The following is a 16,178-nucleotide window of genomic DNA, read 5'->3' on the forward strand; positions in this document are numbered from 1 at the left end:
GACATCACAGTAAGGACTCCCGTATTCAACTAGCTTACTGAATTGAAAATTTCATCATAAGTAATGGTAGTGTCGACCGAGAGCGAAACATTGATAGCGACCGCACGGTTTAACGTTGTCGTAGAACTTTTTCGTTTGGGACCAATGCAATGGTATTTAGTCACGTTGGGTGTTTGCTCCACAATCCAAGAATTTCTTGCCCGACATGCCTGTTAAATTTCCATCTTTAACTTTTTCTTTGCTGTGCTCTTCACATTTATTGATTATTTATTCTTCCTAATATAATTGTTATCAATTTGGTACCTAATTTCGCATTTCAACACCACTTTCTTTAAAGCAGTCATGGAAGTTTCTTCGTGGCTATAACTTAAAATAAGCCACCCATTTCTTGGCCAATCCCCACAGTGGATAGGAGCCACGAGTGGGATGGGCAACAACTACAGCAACCACTGCTCGAACGATCTTCAAGCTATACGCGGGGGCGACATATTGGCGTGATGCAGCATTCAAGGCAACTCCTGCTGCGTAGAAGGTACGGAATTGACAGCTACAAAACGTCCTTAGCATGCGGGAAATTCTTAATTTTGTTCTATCCCATCCGCTCAGACGAGCCTGCCTGGCCTAATTGTTCGAATATCGGGCTTCTGTGCTAGATGTTCTTTATTCAGTTCCAGCCCTCGGAAAACCCTATTATGTGTTTTTACCATACATACATACATACATACATACATACATACATACATACATACATACATACATACATACATACATACATACATACATACATACATACATACATACATACATACATACATACATACATACATACATACATACATACATACATACGAAACGTCACAGTGGCAGCAAAATTTTGCTTGGAATGTCTCTGTAACTGCTGTCACAATAAAACTTTATGTATATACGCACTCAAGCGCTAAGAACAACCGAGTGCTGCTACAACTATGTTCGTACGGAAGCTGGAAAAGGGCGGTGTGTTTGAGTTTCCGGGTAAAAGAGTTATGTTTCCTCGTTTAATTAAATTGCAGTCCGACACTATAAGGTCTGCAGGTTGTGTGTAAGTCTTAATTTACGAATTTGGTATCGCAGTTTACTCTGAGAAATTCAATTAGTTCAATAACGCACCAGCGCAAGGCGGAGGGCCTCAGAATGAGAAAGTATGCTGCGTGCACTTCCGCTTACGTGAGTGCGCGCGTAACAAAAGTGTGCGCACCATCTGTCCATTGCATCTATCGCACAGCGGGCATTGCAGCGTGGGCTGCAACCGCAACCGGTATCATCACAGAGGCTGTCCAAAAACAGTACCACCGCCTAGCGGCCACGGCCACTAAGACAAACCTCAAATGGCGACTGCAAAAAGGCTTTGTCTATCAGTTTCCGCGCAACGTAATTATGTTTTCTCGTATAGTCGTATTGCAGTCCAAAGCTATCATTGCTGTAGCTTGTGTCTAGGATTTGTCTGACACAATTTACTTTTACACGTCCATTTAGTTCAATAAGGCACTCGCACTTGGCCGAGGGTTTAGAAGAATGAGGACGCATGCTGCTCTTCCGCATACGTTCGGGCGCTCGTTAAGAACGTCACTTGGGGTGGCATTGCTGTGGTGGATGTTTGACAAGTACATCATGGTGGTACTGGTCTAACGTCAGTTGTGCTAGTCTAACGTCGGCAGCAGCTTCGCAGTACATGTACTTTGACAGGGCGGAATGGGAGCGGATTTTTTTCTAAAGCCTTTCCCTTTTTCCTTTGAAGCGCATAAAATGTTTAAAACTCTGAAATCAGAAATATATAGGCTCTCTGCATTAGGTACTTTTCGCTCTGATTCAGGTTTTACTAAACGTCCACACTCCGCCCTTAGACACAGTTTCCTACAAATACGGGCCTTATCTCTGCAGAAATTACGCGGAACAGAACCTGAAAGAAAGCTTTGAGTACTTATTAGCAATGCTTCTTTGCTACGCTGCATGGCTGACAGTTGATTCGCAGGAATATAATCTAATCCAGGGCGGTGGCTTACTCAACCTTTTACCGGGCTTGGCGTGGTTTAGTGCTTCTGCTAGTAACAGCGCAAAATGTAGACAAGAGACGAGACAAGAAGACACCGCAGCGCTTGTGGTGTCTTCTTGTCTCGTCTCTTGTCTACATTTTGCGCTGTTACTAGCAGGATGGAAAACCAGCAAGCCCAAGCTGCTATTCTAGTGGTTTATTGGCACTAGCGTAAGTCGTGCGTAACGTCAGCGGCCTCATTACGCAGGCCGGTATTTCGTGCTGATGAAGCACTGTGCCTTTGTCAATTGAAGAAATGGGGGCTTCAACTGTTAAAACAACGAGATAGAATCACTCCTGCCATGGGATCTCGCAGGTCTCAGCCGCGGATTCTCGTTCCTAAAAACTTTCTAAGAGCGGCAGCTTGAGCGTTGTGAGGCTAGCGATATAACCTCTCACTTGCAAAGAATGTATGAATATTTGTCGGCATAAAATTGATGCTTGAAGTAGAGAAACGAAGGCCGTGAGTTTACTTGTTTTTTTTTATTTAGCAATACTGTTAGCCTTCTGATTGGCTCATACAGGAGTGGGTCACAATCAAAACAACAAAACATTGTTGGTCAATATGTCGCAATTTCACAGGCCAGTCACTTAACTGGCAGGGCACACATCTGGTGTTCAGTTCATATGCCTATTCACCGTTATTTCTAGCTTTCGCTAGTGTTAGTTAATAAGGGATATCTGTGCCAGTTTTGTGTGCAACATACCCATGTTTGCGGTGAATAAACACCGCAAAAATAAGGAAGGAGTCAAACCACACACTCTGATTACAGGCGAGTGACACTCGCCAACTATTCTTACAGGTACTATTTGATAGATATATAGATAGATAAACTTTATTAAAAGAATAGTCAGAAAAACCGCTAATGGTCGGGGCCCTTAGTCCAGAGCTCCGCTGGTTCTTGCCATCTTATCAGCTCTCTTAATCAGCTTGAGCTGGTCGCCGAGGGCCGAGCTGGACAGCAGTGCCTCCCATTGCTCCCTCGTTGTGTTCGTGTCTGGGTGTTCTATGTTGTGTTGTGTGCACTCCCACGTAATGTGGTATAGGGTTGGTGTGGCCCCACAACATGGGCATTCGTCCCTGTAGGCTGTGGGGTGTATCCGATGTAATATGTGTAGGTTCGTGTAAGTGTCTGTCTGGAGCCTACGCCAGGCAGCGGCTTCTTCTGTCGTTAGGTTTCGATGGGGCGGTGGATATCGCAAGCGACGCCCTCTGTGGTAGTTCACGATGGCTGAATACTCGAGGTCGACAGGGTCCAGGTCTTCTGCAGCTGGCGTGATGAGTGCTCGGTTATGTACGAATCCTCGAGCTGCTCTGTCGGCTTGCAGGTTGCCCGTGATGCCAGTGTGGCCCGGTATCCAGATGATGGTTTGGGTGGTGAAGTCCTCAGAGTCCTCCTTGAGTGTTCCAGCTAGGACTTGGGCAGCAGGTCTTCCAATTCTACCCTGTAGGAAGTTGCGACAGGCCTGCTGGGAATCCGTGAGGATCGTCAATGGTTGGTTTGCATGTAGGCCCTCGCGGATGGCTAACGCGATGGCCAGCTCTTCGGCTTCCGTAATCGTGCAGGGGCGGGTCGATGTCGCGGAGGTAACGTGGTCTCGGTGGTCGCATGGCACTGCAACTGCGCCCTTGTTGTTTGTCCCATACATGGCGGCGTCCGTAAAACGGGCCGTTGTACTGAACCTGAACGCTTTCTCCATGTACTGGGCCCTTGCTCTCCTCCTGCCGGAGTGCAGGTTAGGGTCCATGTTGCGTGGTATCGGGGCAACGTGAAACCTGTCCTGGACGTGACGAGGTATCAAACAGGTTTCTTGGGTTCGTGTTGTTATTGCTGGGAACCCCAAGGTTTGTAGGACCTGCCGGCCCGTGCGAGTCCGCGCAAGTCTCGGTTGTTGCGAGACGTAATGGGCTTCTGTCAGTTCGCTGAGGGTGTTGTGCAACCCTAGCGTCAATAATTTTTCAGTCGATGTACTCATCGGCAGGCGGAGAGCGGTCTTCAAAGCCATCCTCAAAAGTGTGTCGGCCTGCTTTGTCTCGGACTGTGTGAGGTGGTAGTAAGGCAGGCTATTTGAACTCGCATCCACAGACACCTGCAGCAACCACCAATTATTTGCCCAAATACATAGAGGAATGAGTCAGTGGAAGTGGGAAGCTCTCACGTATGGGCGAAACTGACTTGACTGAGGCTGGAATACGCGACTGTATCCTGCCTATTTCTCACTTCGCATTCCGCAGGAACAGATCAACAGAAAAAAAATATGCGTAAATGAGCTTCTCATAAGATCTCTCTCTGATAACCGAACCAGGACGACCATGCCCTTCCCGTGACCAAAACCAGAGATCGTGCAATCTTGATAACTTAATGCCGAGCAAATAGCATCACGAATCATCTAGGCAGATAACGATAACGGGAGTGGGAAAATTTTGATCAAGGTTGCTTACATTAAATAAAAATTAAAGACGTTTCGTAACAACGGATACTCTTGAAATAAATTTTAATTGAACTAAGCTGGCTCTTCCTTCGCGTAAAACATATTTTCGTTTAAAATTCGCCTTCCATGAGCATCAAAAAATTGATCCTCGGGCGTTAACTTAGCTTTTACTAAAGTGAGGAGCCTTGAGGCAGTAGGGCCGCCGTTTTGAAAGTGTGCCGGAGACAGTTTTGGTTAATACTCCAAATCCACGGAGCCCGCGGGCCGGCCTTGTCAAGTGCACAATAGCTAATTGTAATGCGCCGATGGTTCTTATCTCTTATTCCGTATTCACTCAACACGCTCGCACCATCCCCGGTCCTTTCTGCGAATTCGCAGCTTCAGGTGCTTCCAAACGGTATCCGGGTTGGAGTCTGCGACAAAAGTCGTACCAGCTCGCTCGGCGATAAGATCTGTCTGGAAGGGAAACGTACGTTTTACCTCCTTGAGAGAGAACGAGCAAGTCAACGCGAAAGAAAAAAAAAACCCTGAAGCTAGATATATTGGCGCTCGCGGTACTGTCCCCTTCTTGGCTCATATGCCAATTCATCGGAGACCCCGGTGTCTGCCACGGCGTTCATTGAAATGCACGACAATTGATTCCGGCTCCCGGAAAGCGGTGTCTTACAACGCCTTGAGGTGGGCGTGTGTGAGCGTCTTAAGCCGCTTCCGGATCGAATCACCCGCCATACAGCTCGGCCACACGCGTGTGACTGTATAAGCTTCTCCTCAGTACGCAACCCATTTTTTTTTTTGGTTTCGCTAGTAAAAAGCATAAGAAATTAGTTCGGCTGCATAGTGGTGGTTGCGAAGTGCCACCACTTTCCGGTTCGCAGTTTTACGACATCTCAATGGGGATGGTCGCATTTAAAACAAGGCTCATCTAGACAACATTTATTTTTTCTGTAGCTCGATAGCAATTCTTGGCAGAGCTCACAGCAAGTGTGTAAGCTATTTCAGGAAACAAGGATACGCAAACTTAAAGAGTTTGGTCGTGTTTTTGTTGTTTTGCTTGCGCTGTTCCAGGCATTTTATTCTCCCCGTCCAGACAGAAGGTTGCGCATGGCAGCAGTTACTAGGTTTAAAATCTTGCTTGTGACCTTTTCTCAGAGGCTTATTTCTTTTCACTACCCTCTTTATCAACACGCAGGAGGTTCAACGACAGATTGATGGCTTGTTTGTGCATGTGATAAGGATAAATTTGAAACTTTTGCCGAAATCTGTAAAGGGCTTGCCGTTTCGGCGCAGTTGGAACAGCGCTTTCTCTCCATGTTCATGGAACCCAATCAATTCGACCGCAAAATTATTTTAGCTACTTTATTTTTAAGTGTGATGTCACTAGTTACCTTTCTCCAAGCAACATTCCTAATTACTTGGCTAAGGTATATAATTTATTTCTATTAAGCTTCCCTGCATTTAGCCACCTCTCAAATAATTTCAACTGCCTTCGTATGTTACGAAGTATGAGTAAATAAATGAATTAAACATGATAAATTGCTGGTCCTAATTGCCACCTATATGCATAGGGCCTTCTATCGGCTAGGACGCCTCCATACGTGGCTGCTGTCTGCTTGATCGTCTGCTCGGCACAAGTTATACTAACAAAAGGACAACGAGACATCAAATCGACGAGAATAAAAAAACAAGCTCACATACCCTTCGTTTGCTGACACAAAGAAAAGGCATTTATTTCGCACTCCAGTCGCATGTGCTTAAAACTTTTCTTTAATATATGCGTTCTAGCATCACCGTGGAACTTCAACAGAGATGAATGAAACGCGAAATTATATTTACGCAAGCTTTATGGCAGGTGCACTAAGAACCCAATTAAAGTCTGAAAGCATCGCATGTAGTGGACAAATAAATTGAGTTCATTGGTACACAGCTTTTAGTTGTTTAAGAATAGCATCCCGAAACATTTCGTTGTTGCTCGTCACCTCAGTAAATGAAGACAGAAGCACGCCAGATCGCATAACAAGCGCAATATGTATAAGGTCATGTGTGAACGAGGAAAGTGGAGTCAGATATAAAGGTCAGATATAAAGTCAGATATAAAGATATAAAGAACTCAGTATACATACAGTATGGAATAAACATGGCTGATGTGTACGTGTGGCCAAGTCACTTTGCCCCCTTTTATTGCTGCCTTTTTCTTTTTTATTTCTTCCGGCACCTTGCTATTGAGGGCCCAATATTAACCAATCAAGTAACTATCGCACCTTATATCTGGAGAAACAGTCAACCGTTCGACAGGTTTCTCAGAAATCCTGTGCTTTCACAGTGTACGAGAAATATTTACAGAAAGCCCGGATATCGGGCTTTTATAAACGGTTAAAACATTAGCCTTTCTATTCGTATATTATTGTATTCCAGCCACTGTACTTCGCCCTACATCAGCTTTGTTTTCGCGGTGACAGAAAGCAGCGGCGGACCTGGCAGTCACGCGTGACCTCATTGCCTGTCACTGGAGCATAAATCATTTACGAACAATGACCGAAGCCAAGATAGTGGCACTGCCAACAATGGCAAAAAGAAGACTCCTTAGAGCATTTATTTATTTGGTATGTTTGTTGGAAAGGCGATAATCCGAAATAGATTTTTGAAGGTAAGCACTATTAGCCTCTTCCATCAACTTTCCTGCTGGTGCTGTTAGCTGCTTTTCTGCCCAATAGCTATTTGCGAGTGCATGGGTGATACTTCAAGTAGTTTTAGCACGCCGTCGTCACTGTACTATCGTGAGCACTGCTGGCTACTGGCTCCATTCATGGATGACTTGTCGGTACCAGACATACACTGAGTCTAGTGCAAACTGAGGCAGCCCACGGCCCCAGGTAACGCACGTAAGCGCTGAACTCAGTTCCAACACTAATGCGGCTTCGTTGTGATGCCGTCATTGTAATTTATTCGGGATCAGCCTGAGGTCTTCATGCTATCGTCGTCATTTCGCCGCCGCCACGCGGTCGCTGTCAATTGGGTAAGAGGTATTTTCAGATCAGCACTTTGTTTTAGTGATTCCACTTTTTTAATCCAATTGTATTCATGACCATTAAGCCAGGTGACGTTGCCATTACGTTGTCAATCCATCTTGATTGTCCCATAGCCTTTATCCTTCAGCCTATCGACACTCTGTCGCCGTCATTGTTCGCAGTGATTCCAGCATCGTCATGCCATTTTCGTAACGCCTTCGTTGTCGTGCCCTTCTCGTCATACCATCGGCACCATTCCAACAATATTCTCCTTACTCCAGTATCGTCCTTCAATGGTCGTCACGCTGTTATCATCACATCGCCGCCGTCATTCCGTCGTTGCATGGCGTTGTGGCCTTTACATTGTAGTTATTTTGTCGTAGAGAAATCCATTGTCATCACGCCGTCGTCGAAACGATGCCTTGATCACACCGCCATCTTCACTCCAGCATCCCCATATCGTCGTCAATCAATTATAATAATTTTGTAATCACTATCCTATTGTCGTGAGGCAGTCGGCCTCACTCCAGCTCCGTAATTTCTTTCCTCATGGTCGTTGTAGTCACGCCAGCTTTGTGATACCATTGGCATCATTGCAGCATCTGCATCACGTTGTCGTGAGGAAGTTGTCCTAATGAGGTCAATGTTGTACCGTCATTGTCACATCACTGCCCTCATTCCTTCGTCGGCATACCATGGCGGTTGTTCCATCATCGTCATACTGTTGTTATGCCATCATCGCCATTCTATTGTCGTCCTTGCGTCATCATCATACGGTCATTTTCACGTCGTCGTGAGGATTCTATCGTATTCAGTCTTTTCTCGTCATGCATAGCATCTGCGTGATTGTAACACAGTTGGAGCCGGCTGGCGTAATCACAGAAGAGTGCAGAGGTATTATGGTAGTGCCGTCAGCAACAATCTCTTTTCGACGGAATAGCCGGGATCATTTGATTGGGCATCAGGAAATGGCAAACATTGGACTTCCGTGCGAGAACAGTCAATAACAGCCTTGATGATGTCGAATGAACATGCAGACAGAGCAGCAAATTCTGCTGTATACGAGTCCTTGAATGGTGATGCAGCTGCATGCAGCAACAAGAGCAATGTGCTGTGCGCCTCCTTTATGGAGCGACAGCACAGACGAGGGTGTCATTACTTTCTTAAACTAGCGGCAAAGTTTCTCGGTAAAAACAGAAACGGCGGCTCCTATGTGGACTAGTGCAAGTGCAACAGTTTCATCTACACTTACTTCGATCACGTTCGTAGGGGAAGAGCGAGGCCTTGTGCTGTTCGACACGGACAGAGTGCTTGCCTCGGGAGCTGCGGCGACTTGTTTTTCTGTTTGGTAGAAGTGGGACAACGACACATTGGGGAAAGCGAACGGGGTCATGGAAATTGCGCGTGGTGATCATGGCCAGAGGCGGTGGGACGGGAATGTCGGAGAAGTCGGAAGTACTGAACTGAAGAGGCGTAGTAGTGGGCAGGTTGGTCAACTCGGGGAAGCCAGTAGCACCGTCTATAAAAGCGTGCCATATGGCCAGGGATGACACAATCGAAATATATTGTGTGATTGTAGAGCATGGGCCATGGTTCTGTTCTGTCTGGTAACCTGGCGGGAGACGCGGGAAATAGTCGACGGGATGGTACAGGGGGTGGCAGGGTCCGCGATACCACTTCGTCAGTATATTTTTCAAAGCATCAGGCATTATTAGAAATGACCCTTTGCAAACCGAACGCAATTGTACTAGGCCTTGGAAAGTTATTAAGCAGTTGAATTTTTTCAGATGTTAATGCTTCTATACGCATCTTTCATAAGTTTATTGAGTAACGGAGCAAGAACATTAGTATCCGTAATAAAATACGCGGATACGCGGACGCACTGCCCTGTAGAAATAGCAGGCAGTTATCAACGTTGCATGTGTTTGTCACTGGTGCAGAATTAGTGGGTAGCGCCAATCTTCATTACACATAAATAAAGGACATTGCAGTGGCTGGAATGAGTGACACACCTTAATCGCACATGTAGTAGCCTGTACTTGTTTATTTTTCTGGCAGTTTTTAAGCCATTCGGAGGGGATAGCTACATTTAGAATGTTTTTCGTGTAATATTCTCGCTAGTGCAGCTATCAAACACACAGTGGCAGAGCCTGTCAAAGTGCGAGCTAAAAATTAAGGTCTTGGATTCGAAGCAATATAACCTCTTGGAGAAAGGTTAGGCTCAGTTACATAGGTTTACCAACTTACTTACAGGTCGACTCAGTCAGCCTCAAACTGACCCCCGAGTCTGAGTGGACCCGGCTAAATAGACTACTTTTGAATCTGAGTGAGCCTGAATGGAATTCCGGTGACTTGCAGTCAGAGGAAGTGAAGCTGAACTAAATTTAGGTAAGTAGAACACTAAGGAAATCAGGGCAGAATTTTCGTGGGTCTGAGCCCGAGTGAGCCTGGCTGAGTAAAAGTTTGGTGAGATTGAATCAAAGTGGGCCCTCAGCAAGAAATATATCTTGTGATTGAGTCTGAATGAATTTTGTTTATTTTGTTTAGATATGCTTAGTTGTGCGAACTTGAATCGGGCCTATTATTTGCGTGCCACGAACAAAAAAAATTGTTTAGAACAATAAACATCATTGATACGCAAAAAGCATGGCTCTTCCCTCGAGGAGCAGCAATTTCAAGGCACTGGTGCTCCTCTTACAGGGATGGGGTAAATTACAAGATAACGTTCTAAAATTCAGTGCTCGATCTTTATTCGTGGTAAACAATCTATGGAAGTAGCGGTTCCAGACAATAGACTTGCACCTAAATTATTACGCATTTTCAACACCAATGACGAATGGCGGCAGCGAAATCTAAGTTTTGAGATAACCGTGCATGCAATGGAATGTCCGAAAAGCACACCTTCCTCAATGGCTACATTTGCTCAATATCTCATTACGCAGGCGCGCCAGAAAGCATTCACGCTCAATAAGTTAAATATGACTATGATCTCGATTGTGTCTTGAAGTACCGGTCCAGGCCATGTGCCGCAAAAGTATCCCTTTCTTTTCAATGTTTCGGTCAATTTTATGCGACGCGTGAGTCCAGCATTTTTTTTTCACTAACTTCCGAATTCCTGTTTTCTTTCCGTTATCGAGACCGCACTAGCCTAGTGCTGACAAAACCGTTAAATCGGGATCTCAACCGATATATTTCTTAGGCTGGATTTCACATCCTTACACGGCCGCGTCGTTGTTATCCATTCGACTATCCGACTCTTAACTGCCGAATCTTTATAACTTTCTTGGGTGTCTCGCACGAATGGGGCAGCGGCAGCGTGACGGGAGTTCGATCATCAGCCTTTGCTCGTCGCAAGCGCCGTCGGTGCCAACAGCTCACACATTCGTTCGAATGCCAGGTAAGCTTTTTACTTAGGCGCGCTCCAGGTGGAGATAACGACTGCCGCATGCCAAATCTGGGGCTTCCGAAATCTCGTCGCCGAGCAATGTGCAGCAACAACACCTCGGGGAGATGTATGCAACCATGCCAAAATGCTTTTTTGTGGCTGACTCAGTGCAGTGCTATGAAATTACGTAACGCTTCCAGAAGCAGAGTACTTTCACGCAGCTTTCTCAACTGCCTGCTTGCCACGAACGTGCCGAGTGGTGATGCATTTGGAAGCTAATTATATTTATTTGCTTTCCTAGCCATGGCTACGTCAACATTTAAATCATTACCACCTGGTCCTGCTACTGCCACAGGTAATAAGAAATGCATTTTGTGAGAAATTATTTGCAAATGATCTGTTCTATGACCGCTCCATGTATGCGATTAATAATTGCAACATGTTCCCAACTGAGCAGCTCGCAACTGAGCCACTGTTCGCAAAACACTCTTGACCCTAGAACTATACCTGAGTGAAGGTTCGAAGGGATTGTGAAGCTTGATATAATAATATTAGGGAATGTGGATGGCAATCGGCAGGCAACTCTTACAAATGAAAAGCTATGGTGAGCTTAGGATGACCTTTCCTATCGTAATTATAACTAGTCGCGATAAGAGTACCGAGGCTTTCTTCTTCACAGTTTGCTGCTCACCGCAATGAAAAAAGAATGTGTACCTGCCAACGCTTAGAGAAAATATTGTGTATTTTGTGTGCAAGCTACAGAAGCAAGTTAGATATATTATTGTTTATATACATCCTCCTTGCCGTCCCCATGGTTTGCCATAAACGCGGTGGCTAAAGCCTTGCGGTAAGACTCGTGCCGACTCCGTAGCTGACCGATGCCACCGCAACCCATCGGTTTATAAAATGCGTGAAAATGCCCGCCGGCTTGAAGCTCGGCTACTTGTGGGTGTCGTTCCTTGTCCAACCATGAACGGCCTTGTGGGAGAGCATCAGCCGCAGATGTCAGAGGCAGACTAGAGTTGTCACCGGATGCCTAACGGTAGAAAGGTACAAGTGCACACCCGACCAGCTGCTCAAACTGCTGTGAAATCACAGCGCTAGCAAAGGGCTGTTTCTACCCAACCAGGGGCATCCCCACCAGGCGCATTGGGACTACACATGGGAAATTTCGCCAATGGTAGGAACCCAGACTCCTCTATTTTAGTGCTTCATGGTACCCACAGAGTCGGACGAAATGTTCATGGTGCGGGCTGCTTCCCAAGGACATTTCAGTGTTAAAAAAAAAGTCGAGTGTCGGGGAACCCCCTGCATCCTTTTCGATAACCGTTGGCTAACATGCAGCAGCTTGATTGTTAACACATGTGCTCTCGAATCCGAGGTGGACGCTTAACTACGAGGCCATGACTCGTGCGGCAGCAGGAATTCCAGCTTTTCTTTCACTCGGCTGAAAAAAGATTGCCTCTGAGAATGCAGTTACGGGTGGGCATAGAAAGTACCGCAATACAAAGTTGATCACAAGAGCGACTGTTGTCACATGTGCCGGAAAGAACCTAATGCATGCGATAATAAAATAGAAAAAAATATCACAAAATGGCATTTCTACTCTGTCTGTTCAACGCAGCTTGTACCCTTCACTAAGGGTATTCCATACAGCCCACCTGCGCCACATGGAACAGAAGTTCTTGAGTGTTCACTGAAGCTTTCTTTTTTGTTTTTGTTTTCTGCAAGCTTTTCACAGACTAAGCTTCAATTGCAGAAACTCTACTGCAGAACTAATGGACAATTGATTGAGTGGTGTATTCTCTCATAGATCTTAAAAACATTTGTAATAATTTGTCAGCATGTGTCACTAGACCAAACCAATGTTACGCTTGCGCTGTAAAGCGTATAGGAATTTTTTAACTGTCATACGAAAATAAATAGGTGTCTGTGGTGTTTGTGCTGATGTTTTGTGTTGACGCCGGTTATTGTTTGTTTGTGCCGAATCTTTCAAGACGAACATCGATTTGCAAGTCCAATAACGTATCCTCGTATCATCTCACAAACTGATATTTATTTGCAGACCATGGGCTGAAGTTGCAACGCTTTTCTTTCTTGAGGTCTTTTTGCCATTGGTCGGGCCGCTTTTCTAATCATACGCCCAGCATCAGGATTGGGTGATGTTTGCTCTCTGGAACAATTCTAGCACAAGACATTTTTCTTAATGCAGGCCCTAAATGTTCGTCGCTCACTATGCCAACGCTTTTACCTCGTGTTAAAAGCATGAGCGTATGTTTGCGATATGTGTTGTTGCTAAATCGCGATATTAAAATTAGTGCAACTCATCTACACACATACAACATCACCAGCATATTTTGCCTTGGCATAGACCTCTAAAGTTCTTTACAGTCTGGTTCTCTTGGTAATTTGCAGCTGAAGGATTTACCCTAAATCCTTTATATTCTTACACAGACGGTGTCCCATTCTGAGGCGGTTGTAGGAGTATCAGACTGCTTTTTTTCTTCTTAGAAAGGGGTAGGTCAGACATTACTTTTCTACAGCCTAACCACAAGTCTTATATACTAAAACGGCATGATAAGAAACACTATCTTCTGCCTGACCTTTCAAGGCTGTTGTACAAGTTCGCCAACGACGGCGTACGACCACCGCAAAGCGCTCTGAAACGCACAAACTCATGCGAAGCTTCTCTTTTGGCTTAGTTTCTGTTTGGCACGCCGTTTCGTCGATGGCGCTCGCGTGGAGTGCGCTCTTTAAATGGCTCCTACCCAAGGGCGTTGCCGCGGCAAGCCGTCTGCTCATATGAGTTCCGTCTGCTCATATGAGTTCGGGTCACGTTTGTCTGCTGTCGCGCGATATCTGCGTCCTTGGTGCGGCCACAGAGGACGGAGAATTAGCGGTGGGCTACCTTCCAGGGCGTTCGTGAGACCGCTTCTGGACGGCAGCCTGCATTCTCATTTCCAAGTGCGGCGGCACTATAGACGATTGCGTCCCGCTTGCCGGCTTCGTGGATGCGCTTTTCCCGTAGGCGTTAGGTGAGCCAAAAAAGGGCTGCTTCGCGGGCCTTTCGCTCATTCGCACAATAACAGATAACCAAATGAATGGCTTTCAAGCCCGCGCGACATTTCTGACTACGAAGGGACACAGAAAAGGTGGTTATAGGCCAACTCAAGCAGCACGTTACGTCTGTAGCCGTTCAACCTGCTCGAACAAAATTTGTGGTGCCTGCCGGAGCGCTTGAAAGATTTGCGCTGATACTTAGGCAGCATTCACATTTTCTCGTTATCATTCGCCCGCGCACGACGTTGTACTGGCAAAGAGTCAGATTTGATAATACTTGGCATTTATGACTGTCAACGCCTGCGTAATTCTCAGAACAGGGCCGTACTCCAAAAATGTTCGGAGGCTGTGCGAAGGCTAAAGGTTCCCGGGGCACTTGCAAATAAATAGCTTTGTGAATTCGGCCTCTGTACCATCGTTGCGTTGTTTTTACACTTCATTTCCTTCTGTGACCAAAACATAATATGCCGGGTATTTCTGGCCATATACTGGGCATTTCATTTTTGTAATACTGCCAATCAACAAAAATGGCTGTATAACGGTGGTATCGGGATCACTAGTAATGTGCGGTTTACATTTACATAAAAAAATATTTCAATGTTTAGGTGTGGAAATGCTTTCTTGAAGGATGCGGTGATACAGGAAAAGTTTAATTATATTGGAAATGCCTGACTCCTTATATCGCCCGGTGTATTTGATTAATAAGTGAATCAAAGCTAATTATGATGCTTAGCAATGTCACAGTTACCTTCAGCAAAGATGAAGTGCCAAATATTTCCCATAGAAAAAAATACTTAATAGGACACATGTTTTACAAAATAGCGACCGTTGTTTCTGCGCCATGCATGCGAAACATGAAATTGCGCTTTTCATTGCGTAGTGGCTGGCTTAGATGGCAAGCATGGCACGTGAATATGCTTATGGCCGTTTTCAGCATAATTGTATAAAAATTTGTCGCAAATCATAATGCCGAACATTATTAGTATATGTGAGAGTGCAATACAAAGACGTAAAATGTCTTATGGAAGGGGTACAAAACTATTGAGACAATAAATAGCTTGCGTGTGTCGTGCTCAAAGAAGCGAGCTGCCAACGACAAAAACAGTATTCAGTACTGTGATCGTATCGCAGCGCATAGCTCCATGTATGTTCATTTGCATGGTCACAAAGCAGACAGGTATTTTACGCTGAATTGAACGGGGTGAGCAGTGATATTTCTGAGTTAAAGGAAAAACGCTCATACACAAGGGCTGATCTCCCGCCACTAGTTCTGGCAATGCCGCACAAAATGTGTTTCCCAGAATGAACGCGTGTATGCTTGTGCACACAGACACGCGAGCGCATAGTGAAACGCGACAGCGCAGACAAAATACGGCCGCACCAATACAATCACATACGGAGATGACATCAGGAATACGCACATGCCCATGCACAGGGGATGGTTGCTGTTTTATTTATGGAGAGTGTGCAGTTCGCTTCGTGCTGACGTCATTATCATTTAACCTGCGAGACATTGCGAGTTATTGCGACTGCCATTTAGCATTCAGCCGACTAATCTTAACCATTCATTTAGGCTTCTCTGCTCCGTGTGTACAGAAGGTATTGGCAACCTGTGGCCCCATTGACAAATTCCCATGCACGCAAGAGCTGTTTTCTAGGGTCGGCACCACCCAATTGTGATGGCTGGTAAGATAGCAACGACGCCGGCCTAAGCCAAACGCATCTGTAGAGCGGAAACCCTTGTGTGGCTCAGACGGTTGTTTCTGGCACGTGTAGTGTCCACATTGCTTCCTCGTCGATTCTGCCAGCTCTGTAACTGCTACGAATGTCACGGTACCTATAGTTATCGCTAGATTTCCTTTCAGCAATTGCTCTGCATGCCTACACGTAACATCATGACCCAGTCACGCCTGGCGCATTGAGTAAGCAATGCCAAAATGCGAAGACCAAGCGCCGACTTATCGCAACAGAAAGGCTCCAGGACCGCCCGGACCAACCTCCTTTCCTGAGATTAGGGACACAGGTACGCGTTGCGCACGTGAGGTTAAAGGTGAGGAAAGTTTCCTGCGGAGAAATTTTCTGGGACATAGGAAATGTCCTCAATGTATGTAGGACGGAATGTGGAAATCCTAACAGGTAAGTTAATCACAGCAATCTGGTAGTAGAGGGCAGAGTGAATGAGATGCCACTGCCAGCTCGACAGCAGCTTGAGTGAAAAACCAGCTGT

General features: G+C 45.7%; 2 long non-coding RNA genes across 2 annotated transcripts in view; one reads left to right on the forward strand and one right to left on the reverse strand.

Moving 5' to 3' along the window:
* Positions 1-16,178, reverse strand: part of LOC135910957 (uncharacterized) — a 47,761-nt gene that overhangs the window by 3,783 nt on the left and 27,800 nt on the right. The gene's annotated exons all lie outside the window — the stretch shown is intronic.
* Positions 431-10,894, forward strand: LOC135910925 (uncharacterized). The gene is made up of 3 exons (XR_010567164.1): positions 431-532; positions 9,760-9,894; positions 10,816-10,894. It is a non-coding gene; the product is annotated as an uncharacterized lncRNA (long non-coding RNA).

The sequence above is a fragment of the Dermacentor albipictus genome, chromosome 2 (assembly GCF_038994185.2).
Source record: "Dermacentor albipictus isolate Rhodes 1998 colony chromosome 2, USDA_Dalb.pri_finalv2, whole genome shotgun sequence".
Taxonomy (NCBI): Eukaryota; Metazoa; Arthropoda; class Arachnida; order Ixodida; family Ixodidae; genus Dermacentor; species Dermacentor albipictus.